A 27,771-nucleotide genomic window follows, 5' to 3' on the forward strand; every position below is an offset into this window, starting at 1 on the left:
AGCGGATTGCAAGGCAGTTCTCCTGCCTCTGGGGGGTGGCACCTGCATCCCACTGGAAAGGGAAAATGTGGAGAGAGCGGCAGGCGGGAAGACGGTTGCTGATGTGTGTCCTTGGATTGCAGTTCCTCCCGGTGGGTCTGTGCTGCTGGAAGTTTGAAGGAGATCAGTCCTGGAGTACGTGTGGGTTCACCGGTGGGGCTTGGGAGCGACGCTGGACATGAAATTCCAGGGATGTTCCCCTTGCTGGAGTGAGAAGCAGTGGAAGCACTTTGCTGTGTGCTTCTTCATCGCCCTCACCTCGGTCCCCTGGGGCTCCAGGTAATCCCCTCTCACCTTTGCTTTTCCAGGGGTCTCTAAATGAGGGCTTGAGCTTTGGTGCAGCTCCCTTTACAGGGAAGATCTGTTCCAGGAAAGGTCTCCTGGTCTGGACCGATGGTGTTGCAGGAAGAGCAGGAAACCCCAGAGCTCCTGTGGCTCCCTCATCTGATTTGCCTGCAGGCAGCAAGGATCATTCCCAAGTGTCATCCCCTGGCTCCGTGACTCGGGGAGGTTGTGTTCCCCCAAAGGCCAGGGGCCGCTTTGTGTTGCAGCTCACGGAAGTCCAGCTCGGTGGTGCTGGGTTTGGTTTTTGCGTGCAATGAAGGCACTAAAAAATTCCCCTCCTTCACTGGCACAGCCCTGGAGTGGGAGCAGATTCCCCTTATCCCGGAGTTATCCCGCTCCTGCCCTGGATCCCTGCGGTGCCGTGTGTTCTCCAAGCTCACAGCACTGCTGGCTCTAAACAAGAAAAACAATCCCTGTTCCTTCTCTTCTCCGTCCTTGATGTTCCCAGGCCCTGCATCTCCCTGGCTATTCCCTGTGTGAGTCTTCATCTCCATCCCACCTTATCCCGATCAAGTAAGGGTCTGAGACGTGTTTAGCAGCAAATGCATTCTTGTGAAGAAAGCCAAGAGCAAAGAGCGTCCAGATGCAGAGAAGTCTTTACAAAAGCACTCCGGACGTGCAAATGAGGGATGTGTCTTCCTGCATCTCCTGTTGTTTTTCTCTGTCAGGTTTTGGAAGGGTTTTCTCTCAGTGATTTCCTGCAGTCCAGGTGCGTCCCTTCTTTTGTCCAAATCCAGTGCCAGAGGATCGAACAACTGACGAGTGGGGTCTGGGATGAAAACGGTTCTCCTAAAATGAGGGAAACAATGCTAGAAGAGAAATGAGCATCCTTTTAATGCCTGGAATAAAAATGCTGGAAAAGGGCACTTTTTATTTGATATGGTGTCATTCTCCTTTTTTTTCCCATGGCTAAAACTGCACGGTGAGCAATCAGAGCAGAAATATGAAATGCAGGAGTCTTGGATTCCACAGTGGGATTAACTTCCCTTTTCTGCTCTCTTTCAGGACAGGAAAAACCACTGAACTCGCCCCATCTTCGGGACCAAGAGCTTTGGTGTTGGAGTAGGCAAAGCCAGCTAGGGCCCCCCTTGTCCTGCCCATGGTGTGGGTCAGGGACAGGCTCCTCTTCTCCTCTGGGCTGGGATGAACTGCCTAGGGAATGCTCTTTCTGACAGGCCGGTCCTAGCCCCGGCTACTGGAAATGGGCAGAGGTGAAGAGGCAAGTGCCAGAGTTCCTTGGGGATGATGGAATTGTGGTGTTTGGCTGTGCCCAGAGGGGCAGGTTGGGCATTTCTGCGTGTGTGAGGACCGGTTTGGGTGCTGGGGAGCCCGGGGAGCCGAGCTCTCAGTGCATTCCCAGCTCTCCTGGGGGTGGGAGCTGGTGCAGGGCTGGGTGACAGCCTCTGGTCGGGCTCGGGGCAGGCCCTGGCCCCGGCACAGACACGCTGGGGTGGTTTGGGGCCGCCTGGGGAGCCGTGGGAGGCAAATGAGGGATGGTGCTGGGCGGAGCGATCGGCCTGCGCTCGTGTCAGCGCAGCCGTGCAGGGCACTGGGATCTGGGTAAAACACCGGCTCTCCTGGTGTTCAGGGAGGCAAGGTCTGTGTTTATCCATACATATTTATCCCTATATTTATCCATATGTTTATCCGTGGATTATCCATCTATGTTTATCCATATACATTTATCCATATATTTATCCACGTATTTCCCCCTGTATTTATCCCTATATTTCCCCATGTATTTTATGAACACTCAAGTGCCATATCCATGTATTTTATGAGCACTTCCAGGGTTGGTGACTCCACCACTGCCCTGGGCAGCTGTTCCAGCACTGGACAACCCTTCCCATGCTGGGCCAGGAGATGGATTCTGGAAATCCAGACTCCGAGGAGCAGGGGATTAAGGCAGCATTGGATTCCTTTATTCTCCCAGAAGGATAAAGGAGATTTATCCCCAGACGAACCAGAGGTGATCACCCTGAGGTCATCAGTGGGATTTCTTCCTTACTCCCACAAATACCCACTGGGGTGACAGAGTTCCCTACAAGGGCGGTGTTGGAAGGAGCTGCTGGAATGTTTTGCTGTTCATTGGGATCCACAGGATGTTTGGTGTCTCTCAGAGCTGTTCCAGGCTCTCCACAGACCCAAACACACTTCTCCTCAGAGTAGAGAGGTTTCCCAGAGTGCTGGTTTTTAATTTCAGATGCTGGGATAACGACACGGCTTCAGGAGGCAGGAGACTCGTTGTGCTGTGCCTCAGTCCAGGCAGGGACAACCCCCAGCTAATAAAAACCTCTTTAAAGCACAAAAAGTCCCATTAAACTGATATTATAAAGGCTGCAAATTGAAGCAGGCCTCAATCAGAAAGCAACAGAATTTAATTCCCCCCCCTTGCCCATGTGCATGATGATCTCCTTCCTAATTGCCCATCCACGCTTTTCCCACAGAAGGGCTGTCCCGAGGTTGGAGATGGTTCCAGCTTTATGGAGCTTTGATCTTGATCTGGTTTTACTTTTTACAGAGCACAGAACCCGAGAGTGGCAACTGCTTTCCTCTTGTTCCTCCTGTGGCAGTGAACTGCTCTTCCCAAGGACGGCTGCAGGAATTCTCAGGCAGCAGAACGTATGGAATGCCAGGCACGCTACAGAATTCCAGTGGGAGCAGCAGGAACTTCTGTTCTTTACTGGCAGGGCTGTGCCATGAAGGGGAGCTCAGAGATATTGGTCAGCTCAGGGAATGAGCCTGGCTCATGGTAAGGAAATTCGCTGTGCAGTTACTTTGGGCCCTTTCTCCTCCTTCTCCTTCTCCTCCTTCTCCTTCTCCTTCTCCTTCTCCCTCTCTTCCCAACACCAGTTCCAGACCTCAGTATAATCCATGTTCCCACAGCCTGACCTTGCAGTTTTCCCAGCTTAGCAGCCCCAGCAACACTTGCAGCCTCTCTGTCTGGACTTTGTCTTGCTGAAATCTCCCTTTGTTGATCCTTTGCTGCCTCACCTTTTATCCAGCAATAACGTGCAGTGGGTGGAAGCTTCTCAGAATTCCCTCGCTGTTCCACTGGAAACATTCCCGAGTGGAAGCAGCTGCACTGCCCATCAGCACTTCCCTGCTTTTAGGGGTGGTTGAGGCATGAAGGATGCAACAAATGGAGTTGGCTCCAAGGGGATGAAATGCTCCCCATGAGGCTGCTCAGAGAGCTGGAGCTGAGGAATCCGGGTGGGAATCACTGCAGGAAAAAGGAAGGAAAAGAGAGCAGAGGAACAGGGATGCAATTCCAACCTCTCCAAGGACTGGCATGGGCACATTCACCATCACCATTTAATCTAGACACGATTTCTTCTTTGCCTCTGGCTGCCAGGAGCAGGATGAGCAGTTTAATGAGTTTAAATAGTGAATAGTTTAATTAGCTGGAAAAGACTGGATCAATAGCTGCTTAAACAAACAACTGGCTCCCTGTTTCCAAGCTTGGATGTAGTTTTGGAAGGTTCCTGGCAATTTGGCAGGGATTAGTGATGCTGAGAATGTGCTTTTTTGTGGGTTTGGGGCTTTTACTCCTGTTCACGTGGCTGCTTTTTCTTGTTGCGTGGAAAACAGGAGGGAAAGAGCAACCACGGGAGGAATTCCACTCTTGCTGCTTCAAGGGATGGATCAGGAAGGGAACAGGCTGCAGGGAATTTGGAGTGCAAACTGAGATCTCTCTGATATTTTCGGCTCAGTCAGTCCATCGGTGCTTGGTGGCTGTTTAGGCCACGTGCAAGGTGAAGGATGGTGCACATCGCAGAGCTGCTGGTGGCTCCTTCCCCTGCCCGGCTGTCAGTCACCCTGCAGGGTGCTGGAGCAGCGTGCCAGAGGCCACGGATCCTATGGATGCCATGGATCCCAGGGGCGTGATCAGGAGCCTGAGCCTGCTGGCCACTCCTTGCTCTCTCTTATCCTGACTTTTCAGCTCTGCAGCGAATCCAGCTCGAGCTTTTCAACCCTTAGAAACCCAGGGAACTTTCATGTCTGCTCTCAGATCTGGGATTTAAATCCAGCCCTTATCAAAGCACCCCGTGACCAGGCAGGCCCTGAATCCCAGCAGGGATCTGATAAAGAGGGACCTGACATCCTAAAGAAACCCTTTGAAATCCTGCTGGGATTGATTTGTATCCATAATGGAGCCCAGAGCTCTCTGCCAGGGAGAGATGAAGCTGCTCCTTTGCTTTATCATCCTCAGGCCCTTCCCAGCTTCGAGGGAAATTCACTCCCTCTTCAAGCCCCAAAATCATGGAAAAGTTCCTTTGTATCCTTCTCTCCACAGCCCCTACATGGATTAATCAACTTTTTATTTGATATGGTGTCATTCTCCTTTTTTTTCCCATGGCTAAAACTGCACGGTGAGCAATCAGAGCAGAAATATGAAATGCAGGAGTCTTGGATTCCACAGTGGGATTAACTTCCCTTTTCTGCTCTTTTTCAGGACAGGAAAAACCACTGAACTCGCCCCATCTTCGGGACCAAGAGCTTTGGTGTTGGAGTAGGCAAAGCCAGCTAGGGCCCCCCTTGTCCTGCCCATGGTGTGGGTCAGGGACAGGCTCCTCTTCTCCTCTGTGCTGGGATGAACTGGCTAGGGAATGCTCTTTCTGACAGGCCGGTCCTAGCCCCGGCTACTGGAAATGGGCAGAGGTGAAGAGGCAAGTGCCAGAGTTCCTTGGGGATGATGGAATTGTGGTGTTTGGCTGTGCCCAGAGGGGCAGGTTGGGCATTTCTGTGTGTGTGAGGACCGGTTTGGGTGCTGGGGAGCCCGGGGAGCCGAGCTCTCAGTGCATTCCCAGCTCTCCTGGGGGTGGGAGCTGGTGCAGGGCTGGGTGACAGCCTCTGGTCGGGCTCGGGGCAGGCCCTGGCCCCGGCACAGACACGCTGGGGCGGTTTGGGGCCGCTTGGGGAGCCGTGGGAGGCAAATGAGGGATGGTGCTGGGCGGAGCGATCGGCCTGCGCTCGTGTCAGCGCAGCCGTGCAGGGCACTGGGATCTGGGTAAAACACCGGCTCTCCTGGTGTTCAGGGAGGCAAGGTCTGAGGGACTGGATTTACTTGGGACTTTCCAGGACAGCAGGAAGAAGAGGAAATGTGGTGCCAGAGGTGCGTCCCATCCGGTTGCATTTCCCTCTTTCCCGTTTCCATTTCCTCCTCAGTGCAGGCGTCCCCTGCAGCCCATGAGCACGGGGCCGGTGACAACTCCCTGTCTGTAGAGGGATTCCTTATGGAACAAGGGCAGATGACACTTGTGTGAGGCTTACGACTGTTAGAATTAGACCAGGATGGGTTAAGAAAAAGAAAACTAGAATGGTGTGTTAATCTTACTGGTCAATTAACAAATAGAATCCACACTTCTGTAAGAAAAAATACAGTGTATGGAGCATATAGAAGAAGCTGGTTTTGCCTGCTGCTGCTGCTTGGCTTTATCATGTGACCCCATTCGAACTCTGCCTTCAAGACAGCTGTGAGACCGTGAAATAAAGAACTCAGCAGAGCAGCAGCCTCCTCTGCTCTTTCACCCTGGTCTGAGAAGGAAGGGTACCCTGTCAAAGGCTCAACACTTGCCTTTCTGAGTTTGTTTCTAAATTTCTACCTTTCTAATTTTGTTTGTTTCTAATTTTTTTTTTGTTTCTAACTTGGTTTGTTTTTAACTTTCTACCTTTAGAAATTTGTTTGTTTCTTGTATTTTACCTCTTTGTTTGTTTCTAAATTTCTGCTGTTGTAACTTTGTTTCTAACTTTCTACTTTTTAAGTTTCATTTGTTTTTAACTTTTTCCATTCCTCCCAGCGAGGCATGTGTGCAGAATACTAAAACCTGTTAAGTTCTTCATTTTTACATCTCTAGGCAAATGCTACTGATTTAGATGTAAATTGATTTTGAAATGCGCCAGCCCTCTCTCTCTACTCTGTCGCATACAGGAATATAAGAAGCTGGGAATAGAGATCAGCAAGTTTTGCGAATAACGAGCCGGCGTTTTTCTGTAGGAAGGAAAGAAGCAAGTGCCTGGCCCCAGGAGCCGAGACGCTCGGGCTGCAGGAGCTGCAGAGCGCCCAGAGGCGGCTTTTCCCTCTGCTCTGTCCCTGCCCCCGGGCTGAGCTGGGCGGCGCTGCTGCCGCCTGGTGGCGAGAGCGCGGCACTGCCGCCCCCGACACGGCGCCCCGGCGCTGCTGCCGCCCGGTGCCGGCTGAGCCGAGAGGGCGGCGGCCTCGGTGGCTGCCGAGCGTGGCAAGGGCAAGGAGCGGGAGCGAGCGGGGCTGGGTCTGTCAGCGGAGGGGAGGGGCGAAGGGCGGCTCGGAGCGCCGAGGGACACGGCCGTGCGTGAGCGGGGCCACAGCTATGGAGAGGAGTGGGCGCCGTGCGGGGCGGCGACCGCGAGGAATGACAGCGCGGGGGGCGGGGCCGGTTTTGCCGGGCAGCAGAGGCGCGGTCGCAGCGCGACCCGGGCGGGGGGCACCGGGCGGGCACGGTCGGAATCGAGCCGCCCGCGTGTCGCTCTCAAGGAGGCGGCTCGGAAAGGAAGGCGCAGTTGGGCGCTCTCGGGACGGCGTTAAGTGACGTTTTTATTAGAACCTGCCAGGACCTTGCAGAGGGTGGTTTACACTTCCGCCACACTCAAGATGGCGGATGCACTAGGCCCCTTTGAGAGGTGTCCCTGCCGATGCCTGCCGCCGGTCGCGGAGCAGTCGCCCGCCTCCGGCGCCGCTGACCCCACCAGCCGTGTCCTCGCGCCGGGAAGCACCGCGGAAAATCGCGCAGAAAGCGCGGGGCCGGCGTCGGAGTCCGGGCCGGATTCAGGCAGCCGAATAGACGCCCCTGTAAGGGGCGGGGGGGCCCCTTAAGGGTACCACACTAAAGATGGCGGCTCGACCGGAAGTGGCTTCTGCCAGCACCAAAGATGGCGGCGAAGGGCGGAAGTTTCGTCACCGCCACACTAAAGATGGCGGCCGTGTACGCTGTTTTCTGACCTTCTCAATATGGCGGCAGGGAAGGCCCCCCCCCCTTCCCCCCCCCCAAGGTGCGTCTATTCGGCTGCCTGAACGCGACGCCGACGCCGACGCCAGCCCAGCGCTTGCACGCAGATTTCTGAGGCGTTTCCCGCTATGCGGACACCGACTGTGGGGTCAGCGGCGCCTGCGGCAGGCGGGAGCATTCAGGCAGTCGAATAGACGGAGCGGGGTCCTTCCGGCCGCCATCTTGAGAAGGTCGAATAGCCACATTGGTGCGGTCCCGGTGACTTCCGCCCTTCTTCGCCGGGAGCGGCAATGGCGGGGAGCCCGGGGAGCAGCGCTGCCGGGCCGGGGGCACCGGGGCGGGTGCTCTGGGCTCGGAGGTGAGCGGGGAACGGGGACAGCCCCGAGCGGACGGTGGGGGCCGCGGGGGATCGGTATTCCGGCCCAGGGATGGCTGCCCCGGCCCAGGGATGGCTGCCCCGGCCCAGGGATGGGTTCCTGGACTATCTAATAATATTATATAACGATCGTACAAGGAGATCTATATAAAAAAATCCTCCATGGTCATCCTTCTCCCAGCCCCTCTGTGTTTTCAGGATCTTGGGGGAAGAGTTTGGGTCTGGACAAGGCTCTCGGGCACAGGGTGGGATTCTTGGGGTGCAGGGCCAGGATTTGGACTCGATGCTCCCTGCGGGTCCCTTGCAGCCCAGGAAATGCTGCGATCCTGTGCCTCTGAGGGTGAAATAAAGGGCACCGGTGGGGTTTGTGCCCGCTGTGTTCACGGCCCCGCCGGCTCAGGGCGGGTTCAAGGCGCAGCTGCCCCGAGCCAGCGGGACCGGCCGGGGCTGCTCGCTCCCGGTGCTGCCGCCTTGTGGGGAGAGCCCGGCACTGCAGCCCGCACAGGCGCTGGACCACGGGATCGGCGTGGAACAGCAGCGCAGGGAGTGCTGAGGCAGCGCAGGGAATGCTGCGGTCCCAGGGAATGCTGCGGTCCCAGGGAAGGCTGAGGCGTCCCCTGCCCGGGGCACTCGGCAGCAAATCCCTGATGTTGAGCAGAAAAAGGAAAGTTCTGGGTTAATGGGAGGAGGTTTCTGGAGTGGAGCTGGGACAGGTGCTGATCCACGCATGGAATCACGGGGTGGTTTGGCTTGGAAGGGACCACCAAGATCATTTCCACTCTGTTTGTTGTCTGGTTCCACAGCAAAGACCATCCAGAACTGCCACCTCACCCTCACGGACAGCAGGAATGTCTTCCACAGCTCTTGTTTTGGAATGGGAATGGCTGTTGGGAGCTCTGGCAGGACCAGGTAAGAAGAGAAATGGGATCATTCTGGCTGCTGCTGGAGGTGGTTTTCTGCTTTCAGGCTGTTCTTCTCATTGATCCTTTCACAGCAGTGTTCCTGGGCACATTTGAGGGTAATTCTAGGAATTTCAAAACAGTTGAAAACTGGTGGGGAAAAAATGTGAACCTGATCCATTTCTAGTAATTCCAAGCTTCTCCCACAGCACTGTTCCAGGGGAAAGCTGATGAAAGGATAAAGATGCAGAGGAACAAGTGCTGTAAACCCCCCAGGCTCTCTGACAGAGCAAACCTTCCAGTAATGCCAGTACATTGCTCTGAGAGACTCTGGGATCACAAGGTTTTCCAGGAAAGCAAAACAAAGACAGAGATGAGGGAATAAGCATCCAGTTAAGAATGGTTTGGTGGGTGTAGGAATGATTCTTATATGTTTGATGCTTCCCTTTTTATTCCTGAATAATTTTAAAATGATTCCTTGAATAAATCATCTAAATTTGGGAATTTAAATTTGAGAGGGAACAGTGCAACATTAATACAGGCAGAGATCATGGAATGGTGGAATGGTTTGTGTTGAAAGCCCCATCTCTGAGCCTGTTCTGGGCAGGCTCCTGCCCATCGGCCACTCCTTGCAGGTGGACATGGAAGTGATGGAGGCGTTCAGGGAACGCTGATTGTTTTTCCCTGCCTCTGGCAGTCAGGTCATTACAAAGATTAATTGACCTCTTCCAGTGGGGAGACATTTAAACAAGAGGTGCCAAAAGAATTGGAGCTTCTGCACGATGAAATCTGCATGTATCCAACTTAAGATCCCCCCTGGATCGTCACCGGTCCGACTCCCACGGACTGGTCACCTTGGCCAGGAGTGTCCAATCCTGCTGTCAATGCATTGGGCCGGGGTCTCATTTTCATTTCATGGAAAGACCCTCTGGGTGCCCCCCAGTCACTGGAAAGACCGGACTGGGCTCCCAGGACAGTAATTCCAGGTGTTCTCTTCATGGGAATAGCACAGGAGCCTTCCCCTTGGCCAGAGGAGCGGCCAGTGCCTCCCTCAGTCCACAAATCCCCAGGACAGAACACAGAGAAAGCAACAGGAATATGGAAATCCCCCACAGTGGGAGATTCTGGTGCTCTGGATTAGATTTTGGATTTATAACGTTAAAGGGAGGGGTTTCAAAGACTGAAATACTATGTTTTATGACTTAAACATTTTCTTAAAAGACTTTTGAAACTGTACTACAAAAGCTGCAGAAGACTCCCACACCCTGAATGGGGCCCTGAGGCCTGACACTGCTCGCTGATGAAGATAAGATAAAGTAACAACTCAGGGCTGGGGATATTCATGGAGCTCAGGCTTAACACCTCCAAGATGAGGAGCACGGCCCCAGGGCTATCAGCTGCCCGGGCTCGCACCAAGGGGTGGAGGGAGGAGAGGCTTTGGGTACCTTGGAAAAGCCGGTGGTCACAGACGCAGTGACCGCCCATCCTCCACTGTGCAGAGCCCAGCTGCGGGGTCCTCACCGGGGGGAGGAAGCTCATCCACAGCAGAAGGGGTGACATGGCCCAGCACAGGGGCCCCCAGACCCTGCAGCAGAGCACCAGAGATGATGCAACAGACCCTCAGTGTTGCAAGGGACAGTGTCAAGCCGGCCCCTGCAAGAGAGGCACGTGGGCGTTCCCGCCTGGCCCAAAGTGTGCATTAACCCACGGAATTCTGCACCCTTCGGCTGTGGCAGCATGTGGTGGCGTGGCCACAGCGCCCACGGGGGACCCTCACCACCGGCAGACCGGATGGAGGGGAGCAACGAGACGTCGTTGGCACCCTCAGATGGGTGATGGGCTTCCATCCAACCCCTCTCCCTGTTCCCCCACGCACCCTTCTGTTTTCTATTTCTTTCTTCCCCTCTCTTTGCCTCTCTACTATTAAATAAAATACATCCATTTTTTTGGCAACAACATCTAGCCTCGTTTGGTTTTAATCTCGTTTCTGGGGATATTTTGAACCTTCTAAGTTCTTTCTGGTTTATGCACAGAGACTTAGCTTGCTTTGCTTTTCTGGGTTTAAACCGGATCGTAACAGGGCGGGTGTGGAGGAGTTTTTCTCCCTCTCCTGTTCATTAGTGTTACCTACCACTGCTCTTGTTGCTCTCACTATGTGTTGTCATTAATCTCAAATGATTGTATTTGGTTTCCATTCTTAAACTGTTCTGAGCTGGAATTTTGTCTCTGGTCTCTTCCCCATCCCACGGGGGGTGAGGGAGCGGCTGCTGGTGCCCAGCTGGGGTCCAGCCATGGCCCCGGGCACTTCTGGGGGCTCCGAACCCGAGGGACAGGAGCGGTTTTGGGCTCACAAAAAGAGACCCAGTGCTGCGTTTCGGGGGCTCAAAAGCAGGTGCAGAGCTTAAAAGCAGAGACTGAATCCTGCATTGTGGAGTCCTATTACCGCAGGCCGAGGCCCTAGGGTATATCACTGTGTCCCGCAGCCGTAGGGAGGAGGAGGAGGAGGAGAGAAGATCCAGCAGGCAGGAATTGTGCAGCAAGATTGATTAATTATTTTACAAACTCTTTTATAGACTTCTTTCTTCACAGTCTAATTGGACAAAGGATCAGCCTCCCCTTGGGGGTGATTGGCTAAAATCCTAAAACATCCATTGTCAAAATATTTTTCTACTGTACCATAAAGAAGACTTTTCAAGGTTGCAGGTGGCTTGGTTGTTTACATAATTCTGCTACCTCTTCTGTGAGAGAGAAAAGTCTCAGAAAATAGCAAGAAAATCCTTGCTAGCAGCATTTCTCTATCTACAGAGTCCTGAGCGCAGGCTCCTATGGCCAGAGTTGGGACTCAGAAACAGTGACTAAATCCTGTTTTCAGGGCTTGAGAAAGAGAGCGAGTCCTGTGTGTTTGGGCTCACAAAGAGAAACGGAAGTGCTGCGTTTTGCTGGCCCTGAATTAAAGCCCAAGTGCCGTGTTTTGATGCTCAAAGCGGGCTCTTGGGGCCAGGGCGAGTCTGTGTCTCTGGGCTCCGAGTCCTGCCTCAGGCACAGCCCGAAGCCGGGCTCGCCGGCCCCACGCAGCGCTCGGGAGCAGCGACTCAGCGCCGCGTCCGGGGCTGGCGGCAGAGCCCGGGGCCGCGTCGTGGGGCCCAAGGCGGGCTCCGGGAGGGGCTCAGGGCTGGGAGCGGAGCCCGGCCCGGCGCGTCGGGCCCGGCTCGGGATCCCGGGGCTGCCCGGGCGCCGGCACAGCCCCGGCTCCCCGCGGAGAGCCGGCCGGAGCAGGAGCGGCAGCGCCGGGCTCGGCCCCAGCGCCCGTCCCGGAGCGGCTCCTCCCGGTGCCGATCCCAGCCCCGATCCCGCCGGGGGAGAGGCGGCACCGCCCGGGACCCGCAGCGGCCGCCGGCAGGACCGGGACCCGCGGCGGCCCCGGTGCGGCCCCGGTGCGTGCGCGGGGCGGGTCCGGCCCGGGAGAGAGGGGCGGGTCCGGCCCGGGAGAGAGGGGCGGGGCCCCGAGCGATGGAGCCGCCCCCGTGCCGGGCAGGGCGGGCCCCGGGGCCGGGCGGGGCCGGGGCTCTGGGGCGGTCCCGGGCGGGGCCGAGCGGGGCCGAGGGCGCGGCTTCAGGGGCGGCCCCGGGCCCGGCTCAGGTGCGCGGGGCGGGGTCCGCACAGGTGCGCGGGGTCCCAGGGCGGCTGCGCAGGGCGGGGCCGAGGTGATTTAAGCCCCCGAAATCGCCCCCGCCGCCATTTGCTCCCTCAGAGCTCGGGGAGGCTGCGGCCGGGTCGGGCTCCCCCGGCGTGGCCCGGGAGAGGCCCCCGCTCCCCCTCTTTCTTCCCCCTCTTTCTTCCCCCTGTTTCTCCTGCCCTTATCCTCCTCCTTCTTCCCCCGCTTATCACCTCTTTCCTACCCCCCCAGTTTCTTTCTCTCTCCCCCACACCCTCCCTGTCTCTCCCAGCCCCCCGCCTGCCCTCTCCCCAGCGCCACCCACCCTCTCTCCCTGCTCCCCTGTGCATCCCCGACCCCCCCACGCCTCCTTTCTCCCCTTTCCGTACCCCGCTCCCCAACCCGACTCCCCTCTCTTCCCCCTCCTCTATCATCCCTCCCCCTCACCCGGCCTTTCCCTTCCCCCCTCGTTCTCCCCAAGCCACCCCGACTCCTCTCCCTACCCCATCTCATCCCTCTTTCCCCCGTAGCCGCGGGGCTCGGGGCGCCGGAGAATAAAGCCCAGAGGGCCGGAGCCCGGCGCCCCTGCCCTCGCTGGAGCCTCGCACGGGGGACCCGCTCGGCGGGTCCCCCGTGCAGTACAAAAACAGCGCCGGGGCTCCGGCTTTCCACACATCACACTGGGGATCCCCTCCTCAGGAGGGGTTCCCGAGGGGGGTGGTGGGTTTCGGGGAGGGGGGTGTGTTGGGGTAGGGTGGGCCCCCTCCTCAGGAGGGGGTCCCGGGGGGAGTGGGTGGGGTGGGTTTCGGGGAGGGTGGTGGGTTGGGGCGGGCCCCCTCCTGAGGAGGGGGTCCCAGGGGGGTGGGGTGGGGTGGGGTGGGCCCCCTCCGGAGGAGGGGGTCCCGGGAGGGGGTCAGGGTGGGCCCCCTCCGGAGGAGGGGGTCCGGGGGAGGGGGTGGGGCGGAGGGGGGACTTTCCCCCCCTCCAGTCCCCGCCCCCTCTCCCGGACCCCCTCCTCCGGAGGGGGGTCGCCCCGGCCCCCTCCCCGGGACCCCCTCCTCCGGACCGGGGCCCCGGGGGGAGGGAGGGGGGGGCGGGTGGGGTGGGGGGGGAAGCAGAGTGGGTCACGTCACTCTGCAGCATGAACAGACATAGAGACCACAGGCCAAACCAACAGCCCCCCCCCGCCAGGCCCCCCCCCACCCCACCCCCCCTCCCCCCGGGGCCCCGGTCCGGAGGAGCGGGTCCCGGGGAGGGGGCCGGGGGGAGCCCCGTCCGGAGGAGGGGGTCCGGGAGAGGGGGCGGGGACTGGAGGGGGGGAAAGTCCCCCCTCCGCCCCACCCCCTCCCCCGGACCCCCTCCTCCGGAGGGGGCCCACCCTGACCCCCTCCCGGGACCCCCTCCTCCGGAGGGGGCCCACCCCACCCCACCCCCCCGGGACCCCCTCCTCCGGAGGGGGCCCGCCCCAACCCACCACCCTCCCCGAAACCCACCCCACCCACTCCCCCCGGGACCCCCTCCTGAGGAGGGGGCCCACCCTACCCCAACACACCCCCCTCCCCGAAACCCACCCACCCCCCTCGGGAACCCCTCCTGAGGAGGGGATCCCCAGTGTGATGTGTGGAAAGCCGGAGCCCCGGCGCTGTTTTTGTACTGCACGGGGGACCCGCCGAGAGGGCCCGGCCCGTGTGGGGCTCCAGCGAGGGCAGGGGCGCCGGGCTCCGGCCCTCTGGGCTTTATTCTCCGGCGCCCCGAGCCCCGCGGCTGCGGGGGAAAGACGGGACAGAGGACGGGAATAAGGGAGCAGAGGGGGTCAAAGAAGGAGCGCAGGTGGGGGGTTCCGGGTGTGCAGGGAGAGGTGGGGTGGGGGGACAGGAAAGGAGGCGGGGGGAGGACGAGGATGGAGCACAGGTGGGGGGGGGTCGAGATGCAGAGGGGGAAAGAGGGAAGAGGAACAGGGGGAGGTGGAGGGGCGAGGAAAGGTGGGAGACCGAGGGGGAGGATTGAGGGCAGGTGGGGGGAATTGGGAGGGGAAGGGGAGCAGGGTGAGGGGGCAGGGGGGACCCGGGATGGGGGGGGGAAGGAACGGTGGAGAAGGGGAGAGAGGGTGGAGGGGTAGGGCAGGGTTGGGGTGTGTAGGGGGACAGGGAGGGGGGATGGGGGGAACCGGGCTGGGGGGGAGGGAGGGGAGGGCTAGGGGGGAGAGGGAGGGGGGGGGTAGGGGGGGGGAGGGTGTAGGGGGTGGGGGAGGGGAGGCAGAGGGGGGAGAACGGAGAGGGTTAGAAGAAGAGAAACAAACACAAATATAAAGGAAAAGAAATACAGAGACATAGAGATATGGAAATATAGAAATACAGAGCTCGGTCCGGCCACAACCGCTCCCACCGAGCGCCGAGGGAGCAAATGGCGGCGGGGCCGATTCCCGAGGCTTAAATCCCCTCGGCCCCGCCCCGCGCAGCCGCACTGGGGCCCCGCGCACCTGTGCGGACCCCGCCCTTCACACCTGTGCCGGCCCCGCCCCGCTCCGCCCGCGCCCGTAAATGCCGGCGGATCCGCGCCCGCTCCGCTTTGTGCGGTGAACGCTCATCCTGCTCATCCCGGGCTGCGGCGGGACCGTCGTTCGGGGCGCTGTGCGGAGCCCGGCACCGGGGGCTGCTCCCGGCGCTGCGCCGAGCCCGAGGCGCTGAGGTGGGAACGGAACCCGGGCCCGGGGATTCGGGGCTGGGTCCTGTCGGTGTCTGCTGGGGGTCCCGGGCCGAGCCGCTTGTCTCTCGACGGGCGGGGTGCGGCTGCCGGGGTCGAAGAACTGAGGTGGGACGGGGGATGGCATTAGCGATCGGGATCGCCGCGGCTGGCAAGAGCCGCTCCGGGATTGGCGCTGGGGCCGAGCCCGGCGCTGCCGCTCCGGCTGCGGCCAGCGCGGGGCTGGGCTCCCGCCGGAGCTCCGGCTACGCTCCCGCTGCGGCCGCGGGGAGCCGGGGCCGTGCCGGTGCCGGGCCCGCCGGGAGGGCGGCGCTTCCCCGCAGCAGGCGCTGGATCGCGCCTGGAAGCGGGCGGGCCGCGGGGACCGCCCGTGCTGCCCCCCGGCACCCCCCGAGGCCGCCGCTCCCTCAGCGCCTCCCGCCCTGTGGGGCGCCCCCTGGCGCAACCGGAGCGCCGGCGCTCCCGGCCCGGCCCCGCCCGCAGCCCCCGCGGGGACGCGGAGCTCCCCCAGCCCCGGCACTGCCGGGGCCGCCGCACCCCCTGCGCACAGCAGCGCCCGCCTCCCCCTGCCCCGGGGCCGCTCCCCCGGGGACCTCCCGCCCGCCGCGGCCCCGCCCAACGAGCGCGGCTGCAGCGGGACGAGCCGCTCCGGGCCGGGCGCTGGCGCCGAGGCCGCTGCTGCCGCTCCTGCTCTCACTGTGCCCGCTGCGGGACCGGGGCCTCGCCGGGGCTCGCTGCTGCTTGAGCCGCTCATCCCGCAACTGCCGCGTGAGACCTGATGCTCTCCTTCCTTCCCCCCCCCCCCCCCCCCCGCTGCTTTCTCTGGGGCTGGTATGCTCCAATGCAAAAACTGGCTTTAAAAGTCCAGTGAAAAATGTTTCTTCTTTATTTCCAGAGCACAGGACATCCTGAGTGGGAATGGATACACAAAGACCACCAAGTCGCACCCTTATGTGAATGGCTCCTCTGGCGATTGAACCCACACCTGGGCACTCTCAGCACCCTGCTCCAGCCAAGCCAATCTCAGCTCCTGGCAATATCCTGCCTGGGATAGGAATGCCAAGTGCCAGCAAGGTCATTCCTATGCAAATACAGCTCCTTCTTTTATGCTAATGCTGCTTTCCACACCAGCCCCTGCAATGGCCCCAGGGCAGAGCTCCATGGCCAGCATCTGATCATGCAACAACACAGGTGAGCAGTTGTGTGACAGCACTGAACTCTTCCCATAACCTGATTTCCTGCCCTTTCCAGGATTTACCCAATAGCTGTAAAGGTGCTCGTTCCATGGCCCTTTCCAGGGAGAAATGAGCAAGGCAAGTCCTGAGGGTTTACTTGGTCCACAGCCAAAGCTCTTCTGGAGAGGGTCAGGGCTGCTCCTGCCTGCAGAGGGGCCTTTCCCACAGGTGAGTGTTCACAGCCCAAAATCCCAGGGGCTGCTGAGGCCGGGCCAGCTTTTCCAGCCCAGAGCTGCACAGAGCTCTCAGCGACTCCTGCTCACTGCCAGGAGTGTTCCTTGGTGCTCCTTCTGTGTGTCCCAGCTGGCAGGGAACAGGGGGAAGGAGAAGGCTGGGAGGCCCAGGAAGGGAAGCAGCAGCTCTTGTGCTTTGGATTTACAGAGAGGAGCTGTGCCTGCAGTGTCCTGCCTGTGGCACACAGCGTGCCAAACACACATGCCGGGAACGGGCACTGGGCTGCCCGGGCAGTGCTGGGATGGACATGGATAAAGGGCTGCCCGCGGCCCCTCGGCCAGGGGCTGCTCTGAACAGGCACCCGCAGATGCTTCAGCCCCGACAGACCTCACTGACACCCCAAAAATACCCCAAGGAACAGCTGGCACTGGGGAATGTCAGCACGGGCTGTTTGCAGAGGGGCTCAGACAGCAATTCCTGGTGCTGACCTCCCACACTCCTGCCAGGTATGTCCCAGCCACCCAAAATGCCTTCCCTTCCAGCCTGAGGCCATCATCCCTCAGCAGCATTAAAGCCAAGGCAAGCTTCCCCCACAGCAATGAAATGCCAAGCAATGCCCTCAGAGATGCCTTCAAATGAAAGGCCAGAGTCAGAGAAATCTGTTTGGATTGAGTTGGGAGTTTTTGGGGAGCCAGCTGGAACTGCACAACTGATGGAAAGCTTTCCCAGGTGGCTCCCACTGCTGGTGCCCTGAAGGCGGGGATGTGCATCCCTTTCCTGAGGGAAAAGAACTTGCAGAGGCCACTCCTGAGGCTCTGGAATGAAATCAGCTCCTGCAGGGAGACAAGTCCTCCCGTGGGCACAGGGGCTGCCTCAGCAGGGGCTGGGAGCGCGTCCGGCCAGCGCCTTCTCCTGCTTTAAAATATCACCTGGAGCCCGGGCTCGGGGGGGTGCAGGCAGCTGAATTCCAGGGAACTCTGTCAGGTGCCCCCAGGGACATTGGGGGGGGGCTGGGGGATGAGGGTTACAAACAGCAAATTCTATGGAACATGAAGCTGTCCTTGTCCTGACCCTGCTGAGCTTCCCTGGAAGCTCTGCTGGTTCCTGACACACCTGGTGTTAAATAGGCAGCTCTGCATGGGAATATCCATGCTCCAGGAGGCGCTGGCAGGCTATTCCAGTGGCAATGCAGCAGGGAATTCAGGGCTTGGGGTAGAATTCATCTGCGCACCACCCAGGGAACAATCTTTGTGCTGCCCTGGCAGCCAAAGCCCCTGGGCTGGGCAATGTCAGCAGGCAAACGGATGGAATGATCTAAATGCCAGCATCCCCCAAAGGGACAATGCAATCACCTCCCTTTGCTCCCAAAGTGTCCACTGTGTTCCCCACAGGTGCCCTGGGGATGCCAGGGAGGTGCCTTTGCCCACAGTGCCTTTCTCCTGCCCCTCTCCAGCCCGAGGCCTCTTCTCCCTTCCCTGCCAGCTGCTGCCAAAGAAGGAGGACACAGTGAGTGCTGAGTTGACCTCCAAATAGTCCTTCCCTCACCTTGAGATGACCTGAGATTTTACCCCCAAAATGTCCCCATCTGTCTCCTTCTGAGTTCCTCATTTTTTACAAGGAAGCATTCTTTCTCTGCTCTGGAGACTACCACAACATTTGCCCCCAAAACTTTCCCCACCTGTCCACTACCTCTTTCCTCATTTCCACCTCAATCTTTTCATTCTTTGCCCTACAGATGCTTTCAATTTTTACCCCTCCGAACTTCCCTACCTGTCCATAAGTGATTACCTCAGTTTACCCCATCAAGTGCATTCTCTCTGCTACAGATCACCTCAGATTTTACCCCCAAAATTTTCCGTACGTCTCCACCACTGAGTACTTTATTTTTACCTCCAAATACTCATTTTCTACCATGGAGATTCCCTCAAGTTTTACCCGTCAGATTTACCCACCTGTCCACAGCAATTCCTTCAGTTTACCTCAGGATGCTCCTCTCTCTCCTAGAGATGACCTCACATTTTACCCCCTCAGTTTTCCCTACCTGCCCAGTTCTGATCACCTCCTTTTTACCTCAAAACATGAGTTCTTTCTTCTACAGATGAACTCGGATTTTATTGCCAAAATGTCTATTTTGTCCCCTGTACACTGACAAGATTTTAAAACCAAAACCAGGCAGGTTATGTCTGTCTTACCCCCAAAATGTTCATTCTGTCCCCTACAAATTAGCTCAGATTTTTTCTCAAAACCACTTATGGTTCCTACATAATTACCTCAGGGTTTGCCCCCCACATTCTACCTCATCTTGACTACTGATCACCTCATTGCTTCCTCAGTATGTTCATTCTTTGCCCTACAGATCTTCCCAAGTTTTACACCCCAAATTTCCTTGTCTAGCCCCAGTGATTGCCTCAGTTTATGTCAGTGGTCACACTCTCCCTAGAGATTACCTCAAGTTTAACCCCCAAAATTTTCCTTAACTGTCCCCAATTTATTACCTCATTTTTACCAAAAAAGATTCATTCTCAACCTTTAGATTATTTCAAGTTTGACCCCCCAAAATTCCCCTACCTGTCCACTACTGATTCCCTCATTCTTCCTTCAATATTTATTTCCTTTCTACCATGTAGCTTCTATCAAGATTTACCCCCAAAGTTTTCCATCTGTCTACTACTGCTTACCTCATTTTTACCTCAAAATGTTCTTTCTACAGCTTATTTAATATTATTTTTACACAAGTTTCCCTATCTGCCCACAACTGATTCCCTCATATTACCTCAGTGTGTTCATGCTCTCCCCTAGAGATTAGTTCAGATTTAGCCCCCAAATTTTCCCCACATGCTCAGTACTCATCACCTCATTTTTCCCTCCAAGTGTTCATTCTCTGCTCTTGAGACTTTGTCAAGTTTGGCCTCCCAAACTTTTCCTTCTTTGTCTACTACTGAGTACCTCATTTTTACTCCAAAATATTCATTCTGTCCCCTACAGATTACATCAAGTTTTACCCCCCAGTTTTTCCTTCCTGTACAATATTAACTCTTTTCTGCCCCAAAAATGTGCATTCTCTCCCCTAAACATCACCTCAGCTTTTCCCTCAAAAATGCCACCTTGCTCCGCTCGACATCCCCTCCCATTTTCCTACACAAACAATTCTTGTGTCCCCTCTCAGTCACCCCAGGTTTTCAGCTAAAAATGTCTCCTCTGTCCCCTTGAAGTTATCCCAGGTTTTCCCAGTGAGGAGCTGCAAGGAATTCAGGCAGGGCCAATGACACCAGGGAACAGCTGTAAATTCAGAGGCAGAGAGAGAAGATCTACCAGGAAAGGGGAAAGGTTCAGAAAACATTACTGCAATCAATTAATTAATTAATTATTATCTCCAGTTCCCCACTGAGAAGAACACAACCTCACAGCTGTTAAGGCCTGACAGTTCCCTGCAGGGAGAGCTCAGCACATGTGCCCAGAGGCAATCCCAGCACCTGAAAGAAAGAAAGAAGCAGCAAAAGGTGATTGCTTCTCTTTCAAAGTTATTTCAAGTGCTCACACCCAAACCCACCTTTGCTCTTGATTCTGGCCGGGTGCATGGTGAGCAGTAGGCACAGGTCATGTCATCCATGCTGGTGTGAGTGATGCTTTCTGGGGGAAAGCAGCTGATCTCCAAAGTTCCCTTCCTGCCCTGTGCCTGATCTGCACAGGAGAAAACCTCTTCCAGGAAGGGATTGTGCTCCCTCTAATCCCATTTGCCCAGTCTGTGCCATGGGGATATTGCCAGCCTGGGGCAGCAGAGGCACACGCAGCTCTCAGCACTCTCTGCTCCAAGCACAGCTCTGGGCTCCTTTGCAGACTGCCTCTGCTGTGGGGTTTTCTCCAGGAGAAGCCAAGGAATTGCTCATGGAAGGGTGGAGATTAAGTTATCCCAAAGGGAAGCAAAGAGTTAAGTACTCCAGGAAGAGCCCTTGGCATCTGCTGGGCTGAGGTGGGAAGGGGACATTCATTCCCTGCAGAGCCAATACACAACAACCTCCAACCCAAAGCACAGACTGGCAGGTGGGGTCTGACAGCACCACTCTGACAAACCTCCTTGTCATTCTTCCCTGCAGTGACTTTTGCAAGCAAACTCTGAAGCTGACAAGCCCAGAAGCTCCATCCATCCACTCTGGAAGGAAAGGATACTCCCAGGGATGAGGCACATTCCCAGCAAACTCTCCCAACCCAGCCTGGAGGCAGCGCTGGAGCTCGGCTGTGGGGCTGGGAAGGGCTGCCAGGAGCACGCAGCCCCCAGGTGGGGTGGCAGCGGCAGCAGCAAATTCCCACAGGCTGATGGCACAACAGAGAGACAAAGGCCAGCAGTGCCCATGGGAGGTGCAGGGTTAATTCTGCTCCCTGCCCTGCCCCATCCCCGCAGGAAATCTCCAAGGGGGAGAGAAACTCTCAGGGTGCCCAAAATGCAGCATCTGTCACCCTGATCCCGCTTCAACTCAGCGTGGGGGGCCAAACTCCCCCCACAGGTAAACACTGAGCTGACCTGGTCAGTCTCAAACACAGCCCCAGTTCTCACCTCCAGCCTGCTCCTGGGGCTGCTGCCACATTCCTGACAAGGAGCCCCTGTGGACAGGGCTCTCTCTGTGTCTCAGGTGCTGGGCACTGCAGGGACCAGGGCAGCCCCCTCTGGGGACAATTGGGGATTCATCCCACACCACAGGCAGGACCAGGGGCCCTCCAGTACAGGCTGGTGGGGCCAGAGCCCATTGGGTTTGGCTGCTCAAATACCAAAGCTTTTGGCAAAGATGGGACAAGTTAAGTGGGTTTTCCTGTCCTGAGAGAGAGAAGAAATTGTTGAAATTAAGCATGGAAATTAAGTCCACTGTGGAAGTCAAAGGCTCCTGGCTTTCCCACTCCTGTTCTGATTGCTCACTAGAGGGTTTTATCCATAAAAAAATAAGAGGTGGCACCAAATAAAAGAGCTCTTTTTCAACATTTCTCCCCTACTTACTTTCATACCTAAAAAGGATGTCCATTTTTTCTTAGTGCATTCTTTGCCTAATTTTAACAGAACCGTTTTTCCTTCCAGGCCCCACTTGTGGGTTATTTGCTCCTTTGCCATTGGACTTTGGACAAAGGAAGAAAAGGATCTGCTCCACATGGGTGTCATCCTATGGGGAACACCCCCTGTACCAGCCCCAGCCTGGGCCAAGCACGCTGCCTCACTTTCCCCATTCTGGATGCTGGCTCCAATCCAGTCTGAGTTTTCTCCTGGTTTCCATGTCTAAGGACAGGAACTTGTCCTGGTCAGGATGTAAGGCCTTAAACTGCACCTTGATCTGGGGGGCTGTGACTGGGATTCCAGCAGGGAATTCATTGTTTTACAAATAAAAATTATTCCAGGGAGCTGCTGCTTCACCACACAGTGTCAGCAAAAGAGAGAAAACACCAAAAGTGTATCCAAAAACAAGGATGAAATAATTCCTCCTGCTTTGAGTGGGATCAGGGCTTATGCTGCCCTGGAATGACAAAGAACTTCTCCCTCAGCCCCCCAGAGAGCCCTTGAAAAGCCAAAGTGCAGCAGGGAAGGAAGGAAAGGCACCTGCTGGGGACAGCACAGGTCCAGCTGCTCATGGGGACTGGGAATGAACCCGGAGCCAAAAGCCCCTTCCCAGGCTGGAGGGGCTTTCCTAAAGCACCACCTCTGGGAAGCAAAGGGCTATGGAAGAAATGGAGTGGCAATTTACAATAATAATCATAATGGATCGGGAAAGAGCAACAACAGAAGCAACAATCATTCCAAGGGAGCAGGAGGCATGCTGAGCTTTAAACAAGGTTTGAGTGAGGCAGCAGCTCCTGGGAGTTCTAACCCACGGCTCCAGGTCTGCGCTTCCAGGAGCACTGCAAGCTCCTACTGCCCAGTCCCTGGCTTTGCCTCCTGCCAGTACTCGGCACCTCGGGCACGGTTGGGTGCGAGTGCTCCAGTGCTGCTGCCCAAGGGAGCAGGAAAATGGCCACTAAACCCCTTCCCACTGGGCTGGCTCCGAGCTCTGGCTGGGGAAAACATTTGGCACCCCTGGCCTTTCAGTGAAATCAATTTCCATCACTTTGAAGATGCACTGAATAAACCCAGGGCACATAAGTAAACCTCTCCCCATAAGGACAGCCCCAGGGAATACACAATTATTCCTATGCCTGGCCAAACAAACCAGCAGCCAGGTTTTGGGGAGAGACTCCAGACTCTTATCTCCTTCCCTGGCTGTGAAACCCTTGCAGAGGCTTTGGAGTTCATACAAGCTTGTCAGGATTTGGCTACTTCATTTAAATTCCATTCAGATACTGGAATGGAAGTGTCCTAAAGGCACCTCCACTCAGACTTTAATTTTAAGCCCTCTACCACCAAAGAATTCGGATGTTCTTTTCTTAGGAACACCCCACCTCTGCTTCTTTAGGTGTCTCCATGTGGGGCATAAATTAAATGTGGACAAATTTTAGAATGCAGCTTCCAAGTCAAGTTACCTGCTAGGAAATTACTCCAGCTCTCTGGTACCTTGGGCTGTTTTAAACACAGCCTGGCCCTTCATGGCTGAGGCTCTGAGCTACACAACTTGTGAGCTGGCAAGTAACAGCAGCTGAGGTCTCATCCCAGCTGTACACAAAAACAGGGAGTGGGGGCTGCACTTGGATACATGCAGGCAGGGTTGGGCCCCTTCTGAAAGCTTCAATCCCTGTTTTTCAGAGACTCAATCAGGGATAATGACATTTTCGCAAAGCTCTCTTAAGGCACGTGAAAATCTGAGCAAGAAAATGGAATCAAACCCTTTGTTCCACTGGCCTCACGCCCCAAATTCCAACGGGACAGACAAGTCCCTCTCCTCGCAAGGCAACGTCTCCTACCTGGATCTGTGCCTTCCCCAGCCTTTGGTGGCCGCTGTCTCCATCCTCACACACTTCCTCATCTTCCTCCTCAGCAGGCCTGGCTTCCTCATCCTGCAGAGCAAGCACAGGGACAGTCACCAGCCTGCTCATCCCAAACCTGGGCAGCAGGGATGGACTGCTGGGACCCCCTGGACAGTCACCCCTCTGCTGGGCACCATCCCTGCTCTGCAGTCCATTCCCGTTCCTGGCCTGGCATCTCCTTTGAATGGGATGTTAAACCACAACCACTTGCTCTGCTGGGTTTTGGGACATCAGAGACTCCCCCAAGGCAGTGGACAAAGCTCCTGTTCCCACAGCCTCTGCCTCCCAAAGCCCTGCTAGGGCCAGGCAGAGCAAGGGAAACCCCTCAGTTCCTGCTGGAAATTCCCTCTTGTGCCCGTAAACCCAGGGAAATCGTGGCTGCCCCATCCCTGGAAGTGTTCAAGGCCAGGCTGGCCGCAGCTTGGAGCACCCTGTGGATGGAATGAGGTGATCCTTAAGATCCCTTCCCACCCAAACTATTCTGCCATTCCAGGATGATTCTGTGATCTCTCCCTGCATTTATTTTGCATCGTTTCCTCTCTAATCTGAATTCCCAAATTGAAATGATTTTTTAAAGAAATCATTTAAAATTATCCCAGGAATAAAAAGGGGTGCATCAAACATAGAAGAATCATTCCTACCTCCATCAAATCATTGTTAATTGGAAGCCTCTTTCCTCATCTCTGTCCTTAGTTTTCCTTTCCTAGGAAACCTTATGATCCCACAGCTTCTCCAAGAGATTTACTGGGATTGCAGAAAGGTTTGCTTTGTCAGGGAGGCAGGGGGGTTTACAACACTTGTTCCTCTGCATCTTTATCCTTTCACCAGCTTTCCCCTGGAACGGTGCTGCAAGAGAAGTTCAGAATTACTAGGAATGGATCAGGTTCACCTTTTTTCCTCATTCTTTTCCAACGACTTCCAAATTCTTGGAATTATCCTCAAATGAGGCCTAGCAAGCTACTGTGAAAACATCAATCAGAGGAACATCTTGAAAAGAGAAAGCCACATCCAGCAGCAGCCAAAACAATGCCATTGCTATTCTTACCTGGTCTCCAGGTGCTCCTGCCAGAGCTCCCAACACCCACTGCCATTCCATGAGAGTGAGGAGGCAGTTTTGGATGTGTTCTTTGCCACGGGATGGGATAACAGAGCCCAGAGGGTCTTTGTGTCCCTTCCAAGCCACCCCATGATTCCATGATACCATCAGCACCTATACCAATTCCATTCTGGAAAGCCCAATTCCATTCCTCCCATCAACTCAGAATTTCTCCCTTCCTCTCTCTGCTCCACATCAGGCATGTGTTGCCACGTGCCACAGCCATGGGATGCCTCAGCATTGCCTGGGAATGCCACTCAAGGCTGCCCTGGTGGCCTCAGCGCTCCAAAATGCCCAGCTGGCTCCCGTTCCAGTCGGGAATGTCCCAAACAGCAGCGTCGGGTGTGCCCTCTGCCATCCCACCACTGGGGCAGCTCCCATAGAATGTGACCGACTTACTGGGTTTGGAATTCCTGGCTTAAAAGTCACGTGGTGAAATATCCTCTCCTGGGAATATCCAGAAGACCAGAAGGCTCCCTGGAAGCCACAGGTCAGGGACAGAGTCAGATGACCGATCCTGAACTGGTTTTCAGGGGATGCATCCCCAGCCTGTGGCTGCAAAAACTCCAGAGCTGTTCCTTCCCCTTGGGACAGCCAGGGAAAACATCCCCAGCATGGATTTCTGACAGGAAAAACCTCACTGCTCCAGGCTACTTGGCTCCTCCCAAATCCAGGCCAGCACTCCAACAGGCTCTAAGGACAAAACAACAGCAAAGACCATCTCAGGGCACACGCCACGAGCTGGGCGTCACATTCCTCACTGGAACTGGGCTGTTCCCACATCCCTGGGACAGTCGGGAGCATCCCCCGTTCCTCGCTCTTCCATTCAGGAGAAAGAGACAACAGAGCTGTCAAACAGCCAGTGTGTAACCCCAACAATCCAGGGAAAACCACCTTGCTCTGGGGAGAAACATCATGCCCAGTTATGGAAAAAGCCAAAGAGCAGTACTGGAAACACTCCCAGGCATGGAGGCTCCCAGCTCCGGAAATGCAGCTCACAGGCTTCTTCCCATGGGAACCCCAATCTTGCCCGGGACTGGGCTCAGGGAGTAAGTCCTGCCCGTTCCACCACTCTGGCACAGACACCCCAGGAAGGTGTCCCTGACCATGGCAAGGGGCTGAACAGGATGGTCTGTAAGGTTCTTGCCAGCACAGACCATTCCAGGAGTTTAAGGTGGATTTGAGCAGCTCCTGGGGACATGAACACCCCCCACACCTCCCACCTGGCTCAGCCCAGAGTCCATCCAGCACTCACAGAGAGCTGCTGGGAGCTGAAATTCTCCCTGCTCCCCCTGCCTGGGAAACCCTGCCTCCAGCTCCTGGGAAAGAGGAGCTGCATCCTGCTGGGTGCCCCTGGCTCTGGGCAGCTGCCGCCTTCAGGCGGGGGGATGGCTCGGGCAGCTCCGGTGACTGTTCCACCTCGATGATTTTGTGTTTTCCTGCATTTCCCTGGGCTGGAGGGGAGCAGGGGTTGCGGTGGGAGTGCGGGAAGGCAGCGGCGGGGAGGGCAAGGAGTGCGGCCGGGCACCGCACGGCGCAGGGGGGCTTCTGCTGGCAGTGGAGGGGCGCGACCCGTACGGAGGCGTCCCCGCCGCTGCCGGCCACTGCCCACGGGGCTCCTGCCCGCCCCCGGCGCCACTGACCCCACACCCCGTGTCCCCACACTGGGAACCACCGTGGAAAATCATGCTGGAACCTCTAATCCTGAGCCCGAGCCTTGACCTTTTACTCCCTGACCTTTAACCCCTTGACCCATTCCTTGACAACCCGACCTTTGATCCCTTACCTTTGACCATCCAGCAAGTGGCCAAGATGCCCGCAGGCGGCTACGCCAGCGAGTAGGTAAAATGGAGACCGTGGCGATCGTGCCAGATCTGAAGGCGAGCTCCTCGGGCAAAAAGATCCACGATGATGTCGAGACTCAAAGGCCGATGACAGAGATGGGTGGGAACTGCCCTGCCCAGCAAAGGCTCAGGTGATGCTGAGGAGAAACCCTCTCCCTTTACTTCCAAGGGACCCTCCCACAACAGCCCTCTCCTCTAAGCTAACTTCCAATTGCCTCCTGGAACTCCAAAGGCCTTTCCCTTCTCCCAACCACTGCTCCCAACACTTAGCTTTCTGAAGACAAATGGACAAAATCCATCCTTGACAGAAAAAATGCATCAGCACCTCAGATGTCAACACGTTCCCCACGGTCCGCTTTGGCAGCTGCGAAAGATGGAGAACAACGAGAAAATTCAGCCTCTGACAACACACGCCAAAAGAGACCCCTTCCGCAAGGCCCCCTCCCTCGAAACTGCCGAGGCTCATCGCTTACCTGCTCTCTCCAAGCTTCAGCTCCACACCTGCTCACGGTACCTAAGACAACAAAACAGAAAACGTCACTGTTGCCCTCAAGAAGAGCATCCCCGGGCTACTCCACACCACTGCCCCGGCTCACCTCAAATCTTGATCTGACTCTGGAGGTGGCCAGGACAAACCTGCACAATGAAAAGGGACACGCTCAGCACGCTGCCATAGACCGCTGGCCTATCAGCCACCCCACCTAAATGCCAACTCACCTGCTCGCCTCTGTCCCTTGGCACGCCCAGGGCGGCAGCAGCACCTGCAGAGAAGCAAAGCAAAACCACACGAAACATGCTGAGAGACCGTGAAACCACAGCCTCCCTGCTCCGACTGAAGTACACCACACCTATACCTTAGGCTTGCACCCTCCAGCATCCAGGGCCAGGACATCCTGCAAGTGGACCACCTAAAACACACAAACAACAACGGATGCTTAGAGCTGCACCAAAAATTGAGACCGAGGCCGTAACAACTCATTCTGTCCACCGGTCACAGCTCACCTCGCTCCATCGCCCTTGACTGCCAATATCCGACATTACTTCCTTAAAAACAAACAAAAAAAAAGACATGGAACAATGCTGTAACACAGTAGCATGACATAGCCCAGCAGGACTGCAGAGAGGGGCAGAGAAGGAAAGCTGGCCAGGATCTCGTTCCCAGCCCTAAGCAGGGGCTTTACCGGCCTGACTGTCCTGTACTACCGAGCTCTGGGGACAATGAACCAGGCTCAGTCCCTGCCTCACCACTGCCACCGTGAAATTCTGGCACTGCAAGAGTCAGGGGAGATTTCAGCAGTGATTTCAGCAAGGTCAGAGCTGCTCCCAGCAAAAGCTGTTCTTAGACTACTCCTGGCAGAAGAACCCAGAGTACCTGCCACTGCAGGATGCTTGTGACTTCCAGGTGCAGGAGAAGGGTGGAAACAATCCAAGATGAAGACAGAATGATGAACACAGCAAAGAGGATTTCTGTATGCTCTGCACT

At 56.5% G+C, this 27,771-nt stretch overlaps 2 long non-coding RNA genes across 11 annotated transcripts; one reads left to right on the plus strand and one right to left on the minus strand.

The window, feature by feature from the left end:
• Window positions 1-1,153: 1,153 nt before the first annotated feature.
• Window positions 1,154-26,804, minus strand: LOC125325733. 8 transcript variants are annotated; one of them, XR_007203517.1, is made up of 6 exons: window positions 26,762-26,802; window positions 26,231-26,652; window positions 24,844-25,137; window positions 23,990-24,194; window positions 23,286-23,378; window positions 1,154-1,193 (listed from the first exon to the last, which is right to left on the minus strand). It is a non-coding gene; the product is annotated as an uncharacterized LOC125325733 (long non-coding RNA). The 8 variants fall into 8 exon arrangements; XR_007203514.1 differs by lacking the exon at window positions 1,154-1,193 and having other exon boundaries at window positions 22,812-23,378; window positions 26,231-26,395; window positions 26,614-26,652; window positions 26,762-26,804; XR_007203511.1 differs by lacking the exon at window positions 1,154-1,193 and having other exon boundaries at window positions 22,812-23,378; window positions 26,231-26,400; window positions 26,614-26,652; window positions 26,762-26,804.
• Window positions 8,613-21,794, plus strand: LOC125325734. Of its 3 annotated transcripts, none has more exons than XR_007203520.1 (4): window positions 8,613-8,655; window positions 15,899-16,406; window positions 17,804-17,918; window positions 19,790-21,794. It is a non-coding gene; the product is annotated as an uncharacterized LOC125325734 (long non-coding RNA). The 3 variants fall into 3 exon arrangements; XR_007203519.1 differs by lacking the exon at window positions 8,613-8,655 and adding an exon at window positions 14,805-14,988; XR_007203518.1 differs by lacking the exon at window positions 8,613-8,655 and adding an exon at window positions 15,616-15,771.
• Window positions 26,805-27,771: the final 967 nt, after the last annotated feature.

This window comes from Corvus hawaiiensis, chromosome 5 (assembly GCF_020740725.1).
Source record: "Corvus hawaiiensis isolate bCorHaw1 chromosome 5, bCorHaw1.pri.cur, whole genome shotgun sequence".
Taxonomy (NCBI): domain Eukaryota; kingdom Metazoa; phylum Chordata; class Aves; order Passeriformes; family Corvidae; genus Corvus; species Corvus hawaiiensis.